Consider the following 17,558-nt stretch of genomic DNA (forward strand, 5'->3'; position numbering starts at 1 on the left):
TGTCTGTATAGGCCGTTGTTGTGAGTGTGGACGGTCGGAGCATATACTGCGTTAGCTTAGCCAATCTCCATTTAGAAAACACGCATTTTAAAAGGTTTTTCGCCTGCCGTCTGTCTGCAGACTTGTCAAAGCATTAATTCATGGTTTTTACTAACCGGTATCAGTATGTTGTTACTTCGGCATCATTTTGAAACGTGTATTACAATTAAATCACGGTCAAATATGTCCATCTTGTTGTAGTTGTAGCCCCCTTGCCAGCGATGCTCTCTCTAGTTTAGCATACTCAGCCCGACTCAGCCTCGTTGTCTCTGGCCCTAGACCCACGTTTTTATGAGGCCAGAAAAACTGTGAATTAGGACCCGCCGGCCGGTACTAGGCCAAGTGGAAACGCAACCAAAGACGGGCCGCTGACGTCACAGCCCTCTTAAACCGTGCTCCGCGCTGTAGTGGAAACGCGCCATAAGTGAATATGAAACCTATACAATACACAATGTCTTAACACACAATTGTGAAAATACATCAAGGCTTCAATTAAAAGCTAATGATTGAAAGACCATTACCCTATTTAACTGCTCTGTACAACTGATGACATCTCAGTCTATGTAGAAACACACCGCTCGCTCACACCCTGAAGCAGTGTCCTTAACTGTAAGGGACTGCTGTAAATTCACCTAAGTGTTTGTACATCCACACATTTTAGGCCATCATCCAGCAATTCTGAGTTTTTAGACACACAACTGGCCACCAATCAGATCTCGCAGTGGACGACAGGTTGATATGAGACCAGCATCCCATAGGACTACACACTCCTCTCTCACCACTGACCCGGCTGTCATCTGGAGTCAGTGATAAGAATTAGATCAGATGTTGTTGGATTGTTCAGCTCAGCTGCAGCTGTGATGATCAGCACATATCCTCCCCTGCCCTCTAAAAGCCAATACATGCATCACACAGTGCTTTATTACTGTCGCTTCTATTCTTTGAAAAACTCGTCTCTGTTTTTCCTTGGATGCCCTCCACTGATCTAATTCACTGATCTAATAGCACATAACACACACACACATTTGATGACATGATAGTATTCTTGATTCTTTCAAGACCTCACACACAAACAGACACAGGCACGTACTGCACTAGCAAACGGATAAACTGTGACCCTACTGTACTTGATGTTCAATGATTTAACGTTTAACTCATTACAATTATATACCTGCGCTGTCTAATCTATAGTCTTATACATGAAGTTGAAACATGAAAAGACATTGAAAAAAAGTTTAATTAACTGAGTGTATAGACTTATAACCTCCAAAGGATACTTTACATATACATTTCTTACCACATCATGTTCAGACAACCGCATAAACATGGAGAAATAATAGAAAAAGGGCAGAACAATAAGTGGGTCTGGTCTATGTCTTGTGTGCATGAAGAAATAGATACTTCAGAAACCATAAAAACAAAAATTCATACATATTTGCACGTTCACAAGCCAGAAAGACACAGTTATTAAGTCTCACACACACACACAAAGACATATTTTTGTCCATAAACCACGCTCATCCATCATTTTAGCTATGGGTAAACTGTCTATGACGACACATGATGTTAATGTATCATTCCCCCCAGTGAGTGTCCTCTCTATTCTCTCTCAGTTCTGTCTATTTCTATGACATCATTGTTTTCATAAATGTGTGAGAAAATGTGTTTTAGCTATATAAACTGAATTTGATTAATGTGTGTTTGTCAGTCTTCATTTATCTGCTGGCATGTTGATGCATGTTAGTGTTAAAGTGTGTTTTTGTTTAATGAATTGATACACTTTTTCTTTTTTTTAATGTTGCTACACTATATAAAAACCCTATATTAAGGATTAAAGGAAAATCATAAAAGGACATTAAATACATTACATTGTTCATGCAAAACAAGCAAGCAACAGTATCTAAAGAACGACATGTGCATGTCATTGAATCAGATTTCCTTGTTTTGCCTTTGCACATCCATGGCTTAGAGCAATTCATCTTGAATTGTTTACCTTTATGATATTTAAACTAAACTAAAAATCTTAAACAATAGTACTCCTATTTGCCTCATTGACAGAGACGGTTGATTTGTATTTTCTTCCTCTTCGTTTCCTGTGGATATCCTCCTTTATTTCCCTATTAAGTGTGTTAAAAAACACTTTTCTATCTTACCAATTTATTCACCACCTAAATAAGTCTCTAGAAATGGAAATTAGCATTACTTGGAGAAAAGATCTGAAATGAGGTTAATATAATATTGCCTGCTTAAAAACATCCATTTAATTACCTGTGAATCCCTTCATTTGCTTTCTGCTTTCACAATAATTAAGACTTGGTCGGACAACATTTTGGAGATGCAGAGTTTTGGAAATTCCAGCCTCAGTTTATGATGTGGAAAAAAAAACTATTATTTCTTCTATCCTGTTACTAGCTTCTTACACTCTGCTTTGGCTTTTTCTTCTCTTCAACTATCCACATTTTGGTGATTCAGAAAGCCAGCTTTTCATGTCAATCTCCTCAGCCAAATCCATGATAATTATCTTTGTCTCTATTCCCTATCTCTCTCACCCCTTGTGTAGCTGTAATCAACCTTTTTTAAAGCTTTTTAACAACAGCATTTACAGAACATCATAGGATACTAATGCATTTCAGTAAACAAACACATTTTTTACACAAAAAGGGGCGTGCAGTGTGTACATTCACTTCCTCTTTCCTCCTCTCCTTGGACTTTCTCTCTTCTCTGCATCCCTATCTCTCTTTCCTTTTCTCTCCTTGCATCAACCCGCCCAAATGCTATCAGCGAAAACATTGTTCAGAAGCAGTGACACTGATATGCAGACTGGATTTATGCATGTCCATGTGAGCGTGTGAGAGACAGAGAGAAAGGAGGATGATGATGATGATGAATAAGGCTCGGGAGAGGAGGGAGAGAATTACTTCTGAGCATGAGGGAGTGAAATATAGACGGGGAGAAGAAGAAAGTGGGAAGAGAAGGAGTGATAACGCCAATTGAGACAAGAGAGAAGGAAAAATTAAATAAAAGTTACTGAAAATGAGTCAAAAACTGGATGGGAGGGGCTGAGGGGAAGCAGGACACAAGAGAGGGAGAAAGAAAAGTACTCCCGACTGAGGTGAGAGCACGTCTCACGATTCCCAGGTTGTTTTGGATAGTGAGAGAAGGGGATGGAAAGAGAGATGGATGGGCCATAATCGCGTCTTCTGCGGCGTGTGCACGTTTCATGAATCCCATGTTGCTTTTTGGCTCTGGGCAACAAATTGAGGGTAAAACGAGCAGCAGAGATGAGGAATGAAAAATGTAAGATAATATTCAGAGCCGTTCCCCATGGAAACCTATTCTGATTCACAGCGTATGCAAGTAGAGAGGAGGACGGTGAGTGAGTGAGTGTGACACTTGAGAAGAGTGAGGCATGGATGGATGGAGGGAGGCAGAAGGAGGGTGAGGAGGCAAGGGACTCGGATATAATGCGGGATGAAGAGAGAAAAAAAGAGGGCATGTGAAGTTGTTACGGAACAAAACAAGCATACTGGTGCATATTATATTTCACCTGTAGCAGAGTCTGGGCGATGCTTTACAAAAACATTACATAGCTGAGTGCATACTGACTGATTAGCTGCTGAGTCCACAGGAATGTCTGAGCTCCCTAACATACTGTAATTACCATGTTGGCGTCCTAATCATGATCCGCACTACAGGATTGGCGCAAGCTCATATGGGCTGGATTCTCTCGTGTATCCAAATAAAATGGGTGAAATGTTTGCCAGGAGGGAAACAAAATGGCGGCCCTCAAAAAATGGATCCAGATGGAGTTGTGACATCAAACCCAATATGGTAAGGGACAAGAATCCCAACTTGAGGAGCTTGTGGAGACACAAGCCAGGTCTTCATTAGACCATAAAGAGTCCCAACAGGCTCTAGTCTCCTCATAAATGATGCATGTGCAGGAGGCAGGTCAGGGTGTGCTGCATTCTGTACTAATGTCAAGTCAGCTCCTATACCAACACTTTGAGCACTTTTGAAATTATTTCACATACTTTAACGTAGCTTAGGACATACTAGTGACCAGAGATGGGGTCGTTACTAAAAAAAAGTAATATATTACATATTACATATTACTTTAAAAAAAAGTAATATATTACACTACTTCGTTACTCTCTACATAAAGTAACTCGTTACTTTACTCGTTACTTTACTCGTTACTTTACTCGTTACTTTACTCGTTACTTTACTCGCAGGGCCGGCCCGCCCCTCCCGACAGGCAGATCACGCAGACTGCTAAAGTTTCAAATGTTCTCTTTAGTTCAGTTTCCATTGTCGCATAAGACTGATCCAGATAGCTCTGACTATGGCTGTCCTCTGTCTCCTGATATCTGTATTTTGCGCAGTATATCTCTGAACGATGCGATGGTGATTCCACTGTGCAAATGGGCAACATTACCTCTACTATGAAGGATGCTACAAGCCTGTCCATCTCTGCTTTGGTTACCGGTCCTCCAAATTCTAATTTGTGCTGCTTCAGAGTCGGCGGCGGCGCACACACAACATCCTCACTCTGGGTTCGGGGGTCCGGTCCTTAGCTATTAGCTTCACCTTAGCATGTGTTCTTTGCAGGTGTTTGTTGAGTTTTGACGTGGTGTTTGCAGCAGTGTATAACAGCTTCTGGCCTGGACACAGTTTGCACCTCACCGTCACATTCCTGTCTATTCTTCGGACGAACTCAAAATAAAACTCGAAAGTTATCGCTGACTCAGCCATGTTTATGCAGCATTGCACGTGGAAATGTGGACGCGCAAGTCGCGCAGATTACGTACATATAAACCTGCGGCGGAAACCCCTCTTGTCTGTCAGTGTGATTATGACTGATTTTATAAAAGTAACGAAGTAACGCGTGTCGGGGCAATGTTAGTAACTGTAGTGTGATTACTGAATTATAAAAGTAACGCGTTACACTACTCCGTTACCGACAAAAGTAATATTATTACAGTAACGCGTTACTTTGTAACGCGTTACTGTAATAATATTACTTTTGTCGGTAATTTGTAACGCGTTACACCCAACTCTGCTAGTGACTTAGCTTTGTATTGAATAATGGTCAGAAGCATTGTTAAAGGATTACTACTGCACTCATAACAATAACAGTTTATATAGCTACTGTAGCTAAAAGCAATCCATAAACACAGGGATTTATTTATGACTTTAGGAAAGTTTTGATCCTTCACAAGCTTTTATTTACACCGCTTCCTTCTCTCTCACCCACACAAATTATTCAATAGTCCAACTGATCAGGGAACAGATAAACAGAAAAGCAGCTCGATGAACCTTCTGTTTGACCAGTTTTTTTCCTGTCATTTTAATGAGAATGACATCAAATTTCTGTAAAACTTCAGTTCTCATTTGAACAAGGGTCAGACAAATGACCAGGGGCCTCATTTATAACGCCTTGCGTAGGATTCACGTGGGAAGGTTGCTTACGTAGTACAAAGCAAAAAAATAGGGACAGACATTTTTCAACATTTTCCGATTCACAAAACATTGCGTACCGGCGAGGGAAGTGCGTACGGCACTTCCTACGCCTGTTTCCCTTTATAAATCACAATCGACTCGAAATGCGGCGCAGCTTTTGCGGGCTTCACGTAACGCCCATATTTGCCTATAAATAGTCAAATAAACGCCCATTCATTCATTCATTTTGACTGACTGCATGAAGAAGATCGCAGGAAATGACGACAGAACAGCTAAAAAAGACATCTCACACCGTGTCAGATTTTGGTTATTTTGGGGAGGTCGAGATAAATCTTGTTTGGTGGATGCAGTTTGAACCAGAGTAGCAGCATGGAGGTCGGATCGTCACCAAAATAAATAAATAAGTGGTCCGAAAAAGGTTAATGACAAAAAAAATACACATAACCTTCCTCAGGCAGTGTGTTTGTACCGGGGACAGGAGACACCCCCTTGATGAGAAACTCTAAGAAATGATCGGGGAATCCCTCCGGAGTGTAGTCATGACGACTGGATCTGAATTATTTTTGTTGTATTTGGTGGTTTGTGTTCCAGCTTTCGATCAGCAATATATCCATAATCCACCAGTTAAAGGAAATACAACTAATGTGTTGTGTTATATTAGCTGTACAATTTACCACATAATGGTGTTCTTAGTTTCCATACCTTCTGTGTTTTACGAGCGACTTATCAAGTCTTGGCAAACGGCATAAAACCCTATTGTCCCTGGGCAAGACACTTCGCCCCAAATTGCTCCTGTGGGGATTGTCCACAGTATTGAGTGTGTAAGTCGCTTTGGATAAAAGCGTCTAACAAGTAACATGTAATGTAATAAAACACGATTAAACGTGATAGTATATAAAACCATGCTCGTATCTACAACCTATAGAAATGCAAAATGGCGTCAGTTTAGACGTAATTCTGTCCTCCTGCTTACCGCATCATTTATGAGAAAACATTTCATAACATTAACACAACATATTCGAGGTGGTTTTAAATAACATATCCGTATTTATTTATTTCTCCAAGTTATGTTTTTGTGTGCACTGAGGAGTCGCAAACAGGCGTTTGTTTAATCATTTTAAGATTGGCTTTAATCAATGTTTGAAAATGAATTCTTCATATTTGATAAATGAGAGGTAACATTTTATTTATGGCATTATTTCCACATATTTCTCTCCATTCTTCCTTCTGCCAACGATGTCGCAGTTTCTCGTCTCTCCCGTTTTTGTGCTTAGTGCGTACGCATGGGTTAGAGTTTGCGTGGAGGACCGCACATTTTCCCGTCAAGTTAGTATTTTATAAATCGCAAACATTGCGTGGAAACTGGCGTACGCCATTGTTTGAGCGTATATCCCTTTATAAATGAGGCCCCAGGAACCGACCCTTTTAGTAGATATTTCCAACGAGTTTCCAAATCTAGAGTTTTTCAATTTGTCTTTCTTTGGCTTGTTGGATACAAATATACTAAGCTATTTTGATAATAGATAGCTATCAAATCTGCCAAACATGCACAGTGATCAGCTGCAAATGTTGTTTCAAGAATACCATTACTTAATTAGAGAGATCAGAAGGACATATTTTGAGGTAACCTATTAACTTTAAGTCTAACTGAAAGATCTTCCTGGGAGGTACTGGATGTAGCTCAAGCTTAAGCCATAGTAGCCAGCTAAAACCAACTCTGTATTGAATTCAAACAAATGGATCTGCAAAGTAATGTAGAGAAAGTCACGCAAAACTTTTCCATTAAACCAAAGAAAGTAAATAGCTCATCTTTCAGATTTAATTCAAATAAGAAGAAATCTGTCGCCACAAGCCATGCCCCAAAGAAGGTAGTGATGTGGGGATTCAACTTGGGACACCATCTTGGCATAAACAAAGTCAGTGATGAACTTCAGATGTCACCATGCACCAGAGCTCTAGAAGCTTCTCTTTTTTTCCTATAAGATTACACTTTTTTGGGGAGTGAATGATGCATTTCACATTCAGCTTCTATTTCTGCTCATCCAGAAATACATTTAAATAAATAAAGAGTCATTTGTGGAGATCTGGTGGCAAGGTGAAATCTGAACATCCACAACAATTGTTTATCCTGCACTCTTCCAGCTACTTATTGATAATTGTTTACAGTTGTGCGGGAGTAAATAAACTCTCAATGGGGTGGTCATACATCTGGGCTCCTCTGCTTTTGTGAACAAACAAAACTGGCTCTTAGGGATTAGACCCTTTCTCGACTCCCACCATGAATAGATATGGCCGTCCCTGAAATCTAGGACAAAGAACCGAGAGTGAAACCCAGACCAACTTTGATTTTTAAGGAAACTCAGATAAATCCTGAGAGTTGGTTCTGCTCTGACCTTAAGTCCTGATTGTCTATCCATGAGTGACATCAGCCGTCACAGTACTGCTGGCTCATGATCGAATCCAAGAACTGCTGATTCATCACATTATGTGGATCATTTACTGCTAACAATATTCTTTATAGCCCAATTATGACTGTGCATTTTCTCTTCTCCTTTCCACCCCTCTCCACTTTCTTCTCTCTGGAGCATAATGATTGCGTTTCTGTTCTTTCTTCCTCACATGAGAATTGTAATATTAATCCATGGTGGTGACGATAGCAAGGATTTATGTTGAGCTGAGATTGTCAGATGGGAAATTTAGGGTGATGTACCGACACTTTTGGCGTCTCACTGACCTACAGGTGACACATACGAAGACAAAAACACACACATATATGCATGAAGGCATACATGTCTCTCGCTCACACACACACACACACACACACACACACACACACACACACACACACACACACACACACACACACACACACACACACACACACACACACACAAAAACAATGGAAAATATGTTTATCTATAGCTATATTTGCAGAAGCCAAAAAATAAAAACACACACCCTCTTCACTATCAACATATTTTCTTAATCTTCACATCATTAGTTCCTCCAGGCAACCAAGACTGATGAATCTCCATGGTTAAATAAAGAAAACTTAAAACAGTATTGGTCAGAGGAATGAGCATTGTAGACATTGATATTATAACCTCATGAGGTCATTACAGTTTGCTTTCACACCCAGGAGAGAAAAAGCCACATTTGCATTCATTGGAGTCGTGTATTTCAATGTCATGTATATTGTCAATATCCACTCTTCTTTTTGCTCAGTGTTTGGTCTCTACCAGCAGAAATATCAGTCTATAAAGCTCCACTATGTTTGAATACTAGCTTGGCACTAAAATGATGATCAGAAGAGCAGCTGCATGCTTTTCTCAACAGTGATGGCAATGTTAAAAGTAAATGAAAACCGTTAAGTTGCATGCTATAACAATGCTAAAAACACATGATGGTGATTTGACAGGAACACTGGTGATAATACTTATGTTGGGTTATCATTTCAGGCAATGCCTTTGAAATATTATCTAAGATTCAAAGTAAAGTTCCTAATAGAATAATTTGAAATGAATGATTTTTGATTATAAAATGATTCCTGTCTTTTAAAATGTATTTGGTCTTTCCTTTCTATAGTGAAAATACAAGGTAGTTCAAGGTATACTTTCACCACTTTGTTAAGTGATTTTAAAGTATGCCACAGTAAACAAGTTACGTTTGGGAAGATGAATGGCCTGAAGCCACAACCATCCTATTTGTTTGGGGGTGTGTCATTTGCTGACAGTTAAGGCAACAATCCTAAGAGCTCTGGTACATTTATTTATACTGCAAGTGTTGCTGAAGTTTTTACCTTCCAACTTTTCCCCCACCCATGCAACTTTTACGTAAAGTAGGTAAGGTCGCGCCATAAACCCCTCGTCTGCCTTTTGAATCCTCAGACAGCTGTCGTTATCATATCAGGTTCTCTATTAAATGAGTGTTTGTCTGTCTGTGTGTGTCAGTGTAAAGCACTGATATTGGATCTGTTCTCTTTATCAGCAGACACATGGGAGTTAAAATTACTTTATTCATTCTGCAACATAACAATATGATCTTGCAATAGCGATAATATAGTTACTGAGAGAAAGAGAGAAGGACAGTGGATATAAAAGCTTTGTGGCTTGATGGTTTAAAGATCAGACATTGTGCTAGTAACACATGTCCTCTTGTCTCGTATCTTTCCGTTACAAAAATCATTAACGTCTTTCATGAAGGAAATGTTTAATTCCATTACCACTTTGTCTGGGACAAATATGCTGCCTCTGTTGACTCAGTTTTGATTTCCTGTGACCACACAAAGTCTTTATTCTATCATGTCTAGACAAAGGAGGAGGTTTGTCCTCACCACTGTGTAGCCAGTTGGTAAATATGCCAACTTCCATCAGACCAAAACTGTTTCTGGGCTGACACTGTTTCAATAAATGAGAGTGTCTCCTCAACAAATCATGACTCAACCTTGTAACCTAGAGGTTACCTCTCATGGTTACATTACAAGGCAACTGAACAGCTCTGGTCCAAACTTACACCAGTTGAGTGTTTGCTAAATATTTTCCCAGTGGTGTTTGGGTGGACTTGAGGGGCTTGGAGGGTTAAGCAATAACATGTGTATAGAGTAGCTGCTGTACATTTAGAGATAATGATTAATGAACTGTAGCTAATAAACATTTACAACTTTGAATTTGATCGCTTTGATTCATGCCAATGACCACAGTGATTTCCTTAAATACAATTTACCGTAATTCGTACTGTTTTCTGGCAGCTGAGCAGGAAAGATTGTGTATTTAAAGTTGCGAACTTCTACCATTTTCTGCAGTAACTATAGGCACCTATTTTATGTTTATTTTATACAGTAGACAACCTTTTTTTGATTCCTTATCTTTACTTGTAATGCAGCCAAAACCCTAAAGCATTTCTTCCTTGGGGGAAATTACCCTGTGAAAAAAATAATGGAGATGTGGAAGAAAAAAGGAAATTGAAGACTTTCACAAAGCACCAATAAAAATGAAAAAAAGCCATTTTCTGATGGCCCTTTTTGAACGTGTCCCATTAGCAGCAGAAACCCAATATTCCAGCCTTTCCCCTTTCTCTGGGGGTTAAACGGTTCACAGAGAGGCATGATTGGAGAGTAGAGACATGAGGAGGGAGTGGAGAGAGAAAAGGAGAAAGAATGAGGCTTCAAATCTCTAGAAGGCCTGGAGGTAAAAACAGCAGAATATGACCTCACTTCATATTTTTGTATGTTAATGTGCCACAAACCACAATCACGTAAAACAGCAGCAGTGTCAAAGTTCAACCACTAACTGAAAGCCTGTCTCATGAATACACTGTATATACAATACTTCTTTAGGAAAACTTAAATGTCTATGTTGCTAAAATGGATGGTAAAAGACACTTTAAGAAAATCTTTTATACAACCCGTCAGTTATAAATGCTAATGTCTGTATGTAGATGTAAAACTTAACATTCATATAGGGTTATTAAAGAATGTTGAATAAACCTGAAAAGTGAAATATTCTGTTATGTAAAAACAACTTTTAGTGTATATGAACAATGCTTCTGAGGACATGAGTGAATTTGTACTCATAATTAGTCTGAGTGCTTTTAGGCCGCTAATGGATTCTCAATGGAAGTTTCTCTAAGTGCAGCAAAGAGCAGAATCCTAATGTTTGTTTGTAATGTGTATGTATGTGTGTGTGTGGCCCCACACACAACTGTAACCGGAGAGCAGAAAGAACAAGGGCAGAGTGGAGAAACAGAGAGGCAAAGAGAGATGCTCTAATTACAGTTGTTCATCCTAAATGACTAGACAATCCTAATCACTTATCACTAATTACACTTGTGTCTGTCTGTCTGACTGCTGGCTGCTTGTGTTTGGCTGCTGGGCTGAATGGATCATTTACTGTTTGGCTTGCAGGCCAACTGTTAGGCTGGTATTCCTCTGGCTGACTGGTCATTTGGCGGAGTGAATGATTGACTGGATGAATAATTGGACGACTTACTATCTGGCTGTCAGACTGGGTGACAGACTAACTGATTGTTAGTATAAAATTATATTTATAGAGTGCATAGGTGAATCTCAACTTGCACTGTCCGCTCTGTATTTAATAATACCTGGCTCTCCAGTATGAGGGATTGAATCACTCGGCACACAGGCTGGCTCTGACAAATGAATGGATGGATGTGAATGGCTTAATAGGGGTAGCACTGCAATAATAAGTAGAAATGGAATGGGAAAATGGAAATGGAAGATTTGATTACCTGCTGTAGCTGAGCATGTGAGAGTGGCATAATGTGCATTATCAATATCGTCAGAGAGCCTTACAGCAATAACAATGAGGTAATGTAGGCTAGGAAGTAGGTTAAAAGAGGAAATTAGTGCAAATGGAAAGAACACTAATACATATTGGTTGCTGCAGACTGTTGATGTGGACAACAGCTGGAGACAATAACCACATAACCCAGAATCACAATCTAATCTAAAGTAGATCACAGTAAATCAGCTCTCAAGTGAGTTAACACAAACGTATCATGCTCCTGTTTTACTGTGGTCTACTAGACACAAAGCACTGGGTAGTTTTTCAATACAGAAAAAAATAGTTACTCATACTGATAATTTCAATTTGAATCACTGAATACATCATAAATGTGGGCAGCAATTAAAAGGTCTACATCCAGGCTGCAAATAACCTGAAAAATACTTCAAATAAGAAGTAAAATGCCCAATAATGAACTATGACTCAGCAACTCAGTCTGGAGCAAAGTGTATGATGATGTAATGATAAAGTCTGAGTTTTATATGAGAAAAGTATTTACCAAAAGCCTGCACATCCTGACAATAATTAATAGGTGCTCTACAGAAAAACATTTCTATGGCGGAGAAAATAGACATATGTTTAATAACCATCATTACCGTTTCAAGCGACATCTCTTGTTTAGACAAGTTTTATATTATACCGATATGCGTCATCAAGCTGGTTAGAAAGTTGAACATTTGCATATTTTCAAAATTATGGTACGTTTATGTTATTTATTTTGGCTCCCCCGAGTTGAGGTTGATTAAGGACTGTTCACTGAGATAAAAAAAAGTACACAATCAACAACAACAATACACACAAGTATTCTAAGTGCAGGTGAACACGCACACATGCCAAAATCCAATCAAGCATTCACATGCACACACCACGCATGCAGACACACACACACACGCACACACACTGATGCTCAGGAACTTAGGTTGATGCAGTGTTTGAAGAAGTCCAGATGGTGTGTGTGTTAAACAGTGCTCCCTGCAGAGACACACACTCACAAATATGCACGCACTGACACACACAGTAAACAAACATTATCATATATCTTTGTTCAGCTGACTGCAAATTAGTTCCTCAAGGACTTCATTCAGATGTTCTGCAAAATGATGATTTTTTTACACATCTTGCAAGGGCCCGCAATATTTGGTTGTTGGCGTAAACACCATTGAATGAACAGAAATAGCCTCAAACTGAAAACATACAAATGTATTAATTTCATAGTTGTTTTCAAAGCAAGCATCAATACTGTTTACATTGTGTCTGTTTAAAAGCTGTGACCACACACATTCACATATATTACATACAAATCCCAATGCTTTTACTGCAAACAACTTTCTTTACTTTACTCTGTTTACAGGCCTTACATACTGTGTAAACAAGTGTTCACACAGCAAATAAATCCATGCATTTTAACACCAGCTGTTTCCCAAGTTATTTAAAGGGGACCTATCATGCAAAATGCACTTTTGTACGTCTTTTATACATGAATATGTGTCCCCGGTGTTCCAGGGAACTCACCAAGTGTCAGAAAACACAACCCTCTCTATTTTCCTCCATACCCAAATCTCTAAAAAAGGGGCTTCAACGGATCTGATAAAAACTGATCCAGATTTGAACACTGTCCTGACGTCAGGACGGTGGCGCTACGGCTATTGGGCCAACTCCACCTATCAGGGGAATGTGGGGTAGCCACGGCCATTGCCGTTCGAAAGCTCTGGAGACGCTGTAGTACATATGCCAGGCCTGTAAGTGGCGCTGTAGTCTGCCACAAAAGCAGCGAAGAAGACTTCCCGCCCATAGTTACCATGGTTACCCTTCTGTTTATTCTCTGCTGTGGCTTTTTTTCTCCCTCCCCGAGGCAAGCGTTTGCTCCCGCTGCTTTAATTCAATGCAATCCCTCCCCGTCGCGGCAAGCACTTTAATTCTCTCCGGTTAGTCCACCAGCAGATGACAAACACCCACCTCTCCGCCTCTTCCAAGGAACGAGGGGACCGTGCGGCAGAGTTTCAGTTTCAGTTACTTTCGCCGGTCAAGATGTCCGTTAAAGTTTAAATCTTCCGGACAAAATTAGAAAAGTGCCGGTCAAAGGTCTTCTTTGTTATTTATTGAGCTTTAAAACAAATGAATAACGACTCTATATAATAAAAAACGGAGGACGGAGATCTCTTTTTCTCCCCCTCTTCTGACAGCCCAGCAGCTGATCAGAGCACGGCTCACCTCTCCTGCAGGTGGTCAGCAGAATCAGACCCGTAGACGAGTAGACAGCAAACAGCACATAGAGCGAAATGAGGCATGGCTAAAATGCATGATCTGTTTGGTATTTTGAAAACAGAAACGTATAAATATACCTTATATAGGTATGGCCCTACAATATATCATTTAAATATAGCATGATAGGTCCACTTTAATTTAAATTAGTGGGTAAATGAATTATTCTTTTTTTTAAATGCATTTGCTTCTGTAACCACAACAACATTTTGATAAGGTTATTACATGTTTGAATTACAGGAGTGAAAACCCCATAATTTAAATTTGTAACAACAGTTATAATAGTAGAAAAGTGTGAATTAAAAACTAGATTGATAAGAAATAAGAACTTAACTTGAATTACATAAATAACGTATACAGATATACAGTAAATGTTATAGTACAACGTGGTGTTCAATTCACAAACACTCATTATTATGCCTGACTGCTGCTCTGTTTTGGTTGATTAAAATTGGACTCTTAAAAACATGTATAATCTATAATTAGTCATTTGGCATTCATACACATGATTTTCACATTAGCTCCATATAATGGTGATGTATCTAATTGAAACGTTTATTTTACAACAACTATAAACCTCTTTTTGCTCATCCATTTGATCAATCAAATTAAAACGTAAACATAAGTTTAACCTGGCAGATTTACTTGGTGTTACAGTGCCTGTTTACCAAGTTTAGACATTGAGAAAGCTAACAACAAAGATAACCAAGGGGGGGAAGAGCCTTGTCATGTAGCAACAGTTTTAAATTGTTTGTTTGTCAGGCTATTTGATCAGTGTTCTACTAATGCAAGAGTGTTAGTCAAAGTTGTGTGTGTATGCCATTTTTGCAACACAGAATAATAACAGATATCCTCCCTGTCATTACCCGCCCGGGGGGTGAGAGCAACAGAGTCACACAGAATAACTGAAGTTGGAAACTCGACTTCAAAAACAGATTTTGCATTGATTATCAAGTTGTCTCGTGCATCCGTGCATATTCTGGGTCCTTTAAGCATTAGGGCAATATGTGTGAATTACTCTGTGTACAGTGGCGGCGCCAGGGTATGGCTGGGGTAGGCTACAGCCATACCAAGAAATGGCTTAGCCCCACCTTAGCCCCACCATGAAAAGTGATGTTAAAGTAAGCAAATTCAATTAAATAATAAGCAAAATGCAAAATGTTGAGAACACGGATTGCGAAAATATACGGGTCGTGTCCATAACACACAAACTGATCCTGCTGTAACAACAAGTGCACGTTACTGATGCAATATGGTTGAGACCATTCGGGCTTATAGAAGAGGGGTGCAAGGAATAGTCTAAGTAGTGGGGGAGTTTTAAACACTAAAGGTGTGGAAATTCTCTGGCGTTAAGTGCGGCCGCGGTCAGATCAAAATGCCTCCGAATGCAATTTGAATAGACCTACAGCCAATCAGAGCAATTCAACGTTGTCTGCGTCATGCCTTACTGATTGAGATCAATCGAAACCGCCATTCAGTATCCCTATTGGATCTTCAACGTGTACTATCATACGTCACGTTCACAGTGATCCCTTTTTATTTACAGATGTGCCGTTTTATTTCATACAGTTCCATTTTGATTGAGAAAGGGAAATAATCTAAACCTCACGTGTGGCATTTCACTGTTTCACGGGGGGCGATATAGCGTGTATGTAATTAAATTGCAAATACTGACTTGAGCACCACCACTGTATGGGTTAGCCCTACCATAGCTTACCCAACAAAAATACCCTGGCACCGCCACTGTCTGTGTATAATGGAAGCAGTAACATACTCGCGTTTGTCACTGTAAGAACAAACAGGTCGATTGTTTGGCATAAAGGTGAGCCTGAAGAGGAAAATGAATATCTTTAAGTCTGACTGTATCTGACTGTCTCTAGTGTAACAAATAGAGACAGCCTTAGAGAAGAGAGAGTGGGGGAGAAGAAGAAGGAAAGAGTTAGAAGGAGAGTTAGATGGTTATGAGTGTCAGAAGAAGAGATATATCTCTATAGTCTCGTTTCTATAAAAAACGACGTGAAATTTGAGGCTGGTGATTGCTATTATGCTCCCCTGTGGAGTAATGAACACTGTCTGAAGTTTGAAGTAAACTAAGTTGCACAATGATGAACATGTCATGTTGGTAAAGGGCGGAGGTTTGAAAGAGAAGGTCGAAGAGGAGAAGTAATAGATGCAGATTCGTGAGACAATTATTACTCACATGAGCGTTTACATTTTCTCCTTTTGCTACATCATTTGCTATTACGAAGATAAGTCCTGCATGGCTTACACACACATCCACTCACACACACCTGTTGCTAATCAAATATAATAATGTATTGCAGTAGTCACTCTACTATTGAGATGGCGTGTGCGTGAGTATGTGTTTTTAATTTGCAAGGATATATAGCTATGAGCAACATAAACTGAAGCAATCTGGAGAAAATGTACTGGATTTTGATCAAAAGGATTTTCTACAAACAGTATGATGGAATTTGTAACTTCTCAACAAACATTCTGGTCCAGACAAAAAGGTATTTTCAGCCACAACAAAAAAAACACTGATTTGGGTTTCCAAAATCAAAGGTTAAATCATGACAATGTGAAATTCATTTTTCAGTCTGGTGTCAGGAAATCAACGAGTGATTCAGCACTTTTTGTCAGCGAACCGTTCATATCAATACATTATTCATTAACAATGTTTAAACTGTCCAAACATCCGTGTCATTGTGTGTGTGAATGCTTCAGATATGGTGGCAGATAACTGTTTGCATTATCATCCCACACCTACACACTCTTACAAAAAGGTCTTTACTGTCAAGCCTCTAATTTGACACACACACACACACACACACACACACACACACACACACACACACACACACACACACACACACACACACACACACACACACACACCACACACACACACCACACACACACACACACACACACACACACCATGACAGTAGAAACTCAGTGGCCTTGTAGCCATGAAAAATGACTCCTTAGCATAGCAAGAGGGAATTGGAGAGAGAGCGAGGGATCAGAATAACTTAAGCTGTCAATCATGTTGCAGACAACAGGCCAATAATATTTGACGTAACAACATACATGTGTGGCGGTCTGAAAGAAACCATCAAATGTCATGGCTACTAGTTGGCAAAATGTCTCAGAAGAATGAGAATGAATGAGGTTTTGTCTTGGGGCTTGTTACACTGCTACACTTTAATCCCTACCCTTTCTTTTGATGCTTAAATGGCTTTTGAAAAGGCCTGGGAGATGTTTAAATATCAAGGATTTAGGGGGGTGGCAGCCAAGACATACGTTTCGTTTTAAGTACAAGCGGGGAGGCGGGGACACGCAGCAGCTGCAGTGAGTCTCTCTGGGCAGTGTGCATATTTTACAGTTTTTCAGTCCTTTAAATCTGCTATAATTGGACCTGGTGACACCTGTGGACTGAACCTTATAGTGCAATGCTTGACCCACAGAGAAGCAGAGCCAACAGGAAGT

This window comes from Trematomus bernacchii, unplaced genomic scaffold, assembly GCF_902827165.1.
Source record: "Trematomus bernacchii unplaced genomic scaffold, fTreBer1.1, whole genome shotgun sequence".
Classification (NCBI taxonomy): Eukaryota; Metazoa; Chordata; class Actinopteri; order Perciformes; family Nototheniidae; genus Trematomus; species Trematomus bernacchii.